The sequence below is a fragment of the Anomaloglossus baeobatrachus genome, chromosome 7 (genome assembly GCF_048569485.1).
Source record: "Anomaloglossus baeobatrachus isolate aAnoBae1 chromosome 7, aAnoBae1.hap1, whole genome shotgun sequence".
NCBI lineage: Eukaryota > Metazoa > Chordata > Amphibia > Anura > Aromobatidae > Anomaloglossus > Anomaloglossus baeobatrachus.
In genome coordinates, this window is record NC_134359.1 from 76,782,226 (window position 1) to 76,787,514 (window position 5,289).

The following is a 5,289-nucleotide window of genomic DNA, read 5'->3' on the forward strand; positions in this document are numbered from 1 at the left end:
TTCAACTTCATCCCGTACTTGGCAAGGGACGCGAACACCTCGGCCAGGTGCTCCAGATGGGCTTCATACGTCTGGGAATAAACAATCACATCATCCAAATACAGCAGGACGGTCTCGAAGTTTAAATGTCCCAGACAGCACTCCATCAACCGTTGGAAGGTCCCAGGGGCATTGCACAGCCCAAACGGCATGCTATTGAATTCGCAGAGCCCCATCGGGGTGGTGAAGGCGGTCTTCTCCCGGTCCTCTGGAGCCACGGCCACTTGCCAGTACCCGCTGGTGAGGTCAAGGGTCGAGAAGTAGTTTGCAGTCCTCAGTGCGGCCAAAGACTCTTCAATACGCGGTAATGGATAGGCATCTTTATGGGTTATCTGGTTGATCTTCCGGTAGTCCACACACATCCGCATGGTACCATCCTTCTTCTTGACCAGTACCAACGGAGCGGCCCAGGGACTACAGCTGTCCCGAATAACCCCCGCCTCCTTCATATTCCTCAACATATCCTTGGCACACTGGTAATGTGCAGGGGGAATAGGTCTGTACCTCTCTTTGACAGGGGGATGTTCACCTGTGGGAATGTGGTGTTGGACCCCCTTGATCTGCCCGAAGTCTAGGGGGTGCTTACTGAAAACCTGTTCGTACTCCTGCACCACCCTGTGTACCCCTGCCCTGTGATGTGTAGGGGTATCATCAGTGCCTACATGTAGCTGTTGGTGCCACTCTCTTATGTCCCCCTGGGGTGGGGGAGTGTTGGTGGCAGGTTGGAGTGTGGATGGACTGGCTTCATGGATAGTGTGAGGGTCCAGGGTAAGCAGCTTGGCAATGGTGGCATACCGGGGAAGCCTGACTTCTTCCTCCCCACAGTTCAACACTCTCACAGGCACTCTCCCTTTCTTCACATCCACCACCCCTCGGGCGGCCATTACAGTGGGCCAGTGCTCAGAAGGCATGGGCTCCATCATCGCGGGGTAGTCACGCCCCTGAGGCCCTACTGCTGCCCTACACCAGATCATCATCTCACTCCTAGGGGGCACAGTCAATGGAGCAACATCCATCACTCTCACTCCACCAATCTCCCCTCCTGTTGAGCTTACATGCTGGCGGTACATCAGGGCACGGATTTCACGCTGCACAGCCCTCTGCCGGCTCCCCGCCGCTGTGGCGGCCAGCTGTTGCAATAGGGTCAACACATCAGCCATGCAGTGTTCCATCACATTGGTTCCCAGCACTATCTTCGGGTTATGATCACTGGGTTCATTCATGATCACAATCATACCCTGGTGTTGTAGTTCAGCTTGCCCCACTGTCATAGCCACTTGTTTATACCCCACCTGGGTCAATGGAAGTCCATTAGCGGCTATCAACGTTATGCTATTGTCTGGGGGCGCCAGCTCGTCTACGGCCCAATACCGCTGGTACAACTTGTACGGTATAGTAGTTACCTGTGATCCAGTGTCCAAGAGAGCCATCACTGGTATGCCGTCCACAGCCACGGGGATGATAAGGCGGGCCCCGATATATCGGTCTCGCCAGTCCGGGGGGCCACGATGTTCTACTCCTGAGGATTGGCCCGGGGCCCCAGGGGTTGCTCGTTTAACGGGCACTGTCGGTAGTAATGGCCCGGCTTACGGCACTTGTAGCAGATTGGAGGTCTGCTCCGCGGGTTGTTAGCACTTCTCTGCTGCATCCAGGGAACATCTTTGGGACTGTCAGCAAGCTGTATCTGCGCTGGAGGCTGAGATCTGGTCAAAGGTTGCAGTGCAGCAAGGATTTTGGCAAGGTCTCCGTCCATGCGACGGACCTGGGCTGCCAACTCTTCGACTGTGCTGCTTGGGGCTGCAGGCATTACAGAGGTTGGTTTGGCTGAGGCTGCCACAACAGGAGCTGTCTCGACGGGCCACGGGACGGGTTCCAGAACTTCAGCAGCTGGGGGCTGGAGTGCTTTGATAGCCCGCTCTTTTAACACAGCAAAGTCCACATCAGGGTGTTCCAGGGCCCACAGCCGGAGTTGTTTACGATCCTCAGGGGACCTCATCCCCTGCGCAAATTGCTCCACCAACATCTTGTTGCTATCCGCCTCATTAATAGAGTTCACCCGCTTCAGCGTGCGGAGGGCGGTCTGCAGACGTAGAGCATAGTCCCGAATGCTATCCCCGGCTCGTTGCCGGCACTGGTAAAACTGCATCCTCAGCTCAGCTTCAGTCCGGGTCTCGAAGGCAGTCTGTAGCTTCTCAAAGATGGTGGCTACAGAGAGCCGGTCCCCCTCGGCCCAGGTCTCCGCTTCCTGCTCCGCCGCACCGGTTAGCTGGCCTAGCACTATCGCCGCTCGTTGCTTATCAGTCAGGGGGTACAGCTCCAGCAACGGGTTAAGCTTTTTTCGGAAGGCCTATAGGGCATCCGGTTTCCCATCATACTGCGGTAGCCAGGCAGCTCCGGGCGCATAGGGCAAGGAGAACGGCATGACCTGAGCGAGCGCGGGGGCCGCGGCACCTCCCGCCGGTACAACCGGGACTTGGGCAGGCCCATTCCCATCCGCGGGTGCCGCTGCGGCTGCGACCACCGCTCCTCCAGCGGCTCCGTCGGGCGCAGACATCTTGTTTTCGTCCCCCTTAGCTCTTTCCGGCCCCTCCTCTCTCGGGGCGGGGTTTTGGCCTTCGCGCCTCTACTGCTCGAGAAGACGCTCGAGCGGGAACTCTTCCCGCCAAAGATGGCGGCTTCTGAAATTTTTCTGCCGGATACCTCCGGCAGTAACAAGGCGCACCTCTACCAGACGGCAGAGCGGTAAGATCCTGTTCGTGACGCCAAGTTGTCGCGGGCGGGGAGGAGGGTGTCGGCACACTACGCTCACCCCTTCTGCTCGGGTCCGGCAGCTGCTCAGTGGTGGCTCGAGCTGTGGGCCGGATCCCAGGGTTTCTCGAGCGACACTCCTCGCCCGTGAGTGAAAGGGGATTGTGGTTGGGTGTGGGGGATTGTTATAGTTCGTGACGCCACCCACGGTTGTGGTGATTTCACCACCGCTGCTCAATTCGGGGGTCCCGGGGATGGTGATGCGGAGCAGCCAGGTGTTGTGTTGTCCCTCCGTGGGTAGGGGTTGGTGATCCCGGGGCCCGGTGGTGGAGAAGGAGGTGCGGGGCCTGGTGGGCGCAGGGACGCGGGGGCAGCGCTGTGCCTTGCGGCACTGTGGTACTCACTCAGCCTGAGACATGGACACAGTTTGTACGGTAAACCAAACGGCTGGTAGGACGGTCCCACAGACTGCTGCACCTGCACTCCCGGTAGGTGACGGTGATGTCCCTCTTCCTTGCACCTATGTTTGACTGATGGTAGTGGTGGATTCCCTCCGGTTACCCGCTCCCCGACTGCAATCTGGGCCGGAGGAGCTCTACACTTTGCCCGCAGGCGCTGGCCCTGAGAAACTGGTGCCGTGGCGGTGGCGGTGTCTCTGCTTCAGGTTGGGCTGTTGCCTTCAATCGGGACTTGGTTGTTGGGGGATCTACGTCCCCTTCACTGACGGATTCGGCAAATTTGGCGACTCCTAGCCTTGCCGGGGTCCGAGAGGCCCCTGCCCTGGTGCTGACTGTCCTTCGGAACACTGCTCCAGACCACCGGGCACACAGCCAACGGGGTCCTTCCAGGAACTTCCAAACGGTCCCCATCCAGACAGTCACCGCCGTCGCTGACCTTGCTGATCTGGCCCTACACAAAGCTGGACCCTTCAGGCTTGCCTTCCTTCTTGTCACCTCACTTACTTTTCTCCTCTTTTCACTTTTCTACTTTCACTGCTTGTTGACTCTCACTTTAGCTCCTCACACTTGCCCTGCCTGGGCTTTCTGCCTGGTTTCTCCCGCCTCCAGAGCTGTGACCTCCTTGGTGGGCGGAGCCAACCGCCTGGCCCACCCCCTGGTGTGAATCATCAGCCTCTGGAGGAAGGCAACAAGGATTTCTGGTTAGCATTGATGTGCCTACCTGGAGTGTGGGGTGTGGTGGTGTTGTGACCTGTGACCCCTGGCTTGCCCAGGGCGACACATTCCCCCTTAGCAAAATGCAGACCGTCCGCGGGCTGCCGTCCTACACCGGTTTTATTTTTCTGAAAAAGGGGGTAACAAGGTTAAGCAAACATGAATAACATTTTTAATAACTCTTCCCAAAACGGGAGGCACATTTACTTTTAACGTTGCAACGGTTTACGGCTACGGTTTCCGCTCTCTCCCACCCAAGCAACCTGGCCCTGATGCTGCCCCTAAAGCCCAGGCAGCACCCCTTGACCCACAGTCCAGCACAAGTTACCCGAGCGGGATCTGTCCTTCCCTCCAGAGAGTAGCCACCGGTTCCTTTGGTGGCTGGGCCCCAGCCTGCTCTACTCAGGGCCCTCCCTCCAACCTGCCTCTCCGGAGGCGGCATTGCGGAAAACGGTAACGGTAAACAACATATTTACAATCCACTTAACGTTTGTGGTTGCCCTGCAGGTTCACGGGCTTGTCCATCGATAGTCCTCCATGCAAAACTTTAAACGGTCCCCACGGGGACAACGGTGCCGGCTCCTGCCGGTTCAATCACAAGCAAATCAGGTGAAACTTCGGTAATTTTCATTTTCCTTATCATTCTTTCCAAAACTTTTAAACAAACAACAACTAACAACCACTCCTGCACTTTACGGACCCCTTTTACTCATAGAACGGTCTCCCTGTACCTAAGCGGGGGTCTACCTAGGTTGGAACGGGTGGACCTTCGGGGCCCAGTGTCAGTGTTGCTAGACAGTGGGGTAGAGGGAACAATCGGTTCCTCCTCCCTGCTATAGTGTGGAGCAGGCGGAGGTGTAGGGGGACTGGGTACAGGTTCGTCCCTGGGCACTGGCACTGGTTCTGGTTCACGATTAACCGCTTCCACTACTTCTTCATCCACGGGTTGTGGGATCAGTATCACTGGAAGTATCACCGCGCCGTTCTGTGTAGGCCAGTTTGCTGGGAAGTCACCCATCACAGTGTGGATTACCTCTGCCGCCTTTTCCACTGGTGGAAGAACCGGTACTTCAGCCTCTGCTTTCAACGCTGGGGGGCATTTTTTTAGATGGTCCCGAGAAACGGTGGCCAGGGTGCCCCCTTGGTCACGACTGATCTGGTAGGTCTTCCCATCGTCCCACTCTGTGGGTTGTACGACGTAAGGGACTTGCTCCCACTGGTCATCAAGTTTGTGGGCTTTTCTCTTCCGTTTCAGCACCACATCTCCTGGCTGGAAAGGACCTGCGGGCGCCTTCTGATTGAACCGGTGCTCTTGCTGTTCTCGACTCCG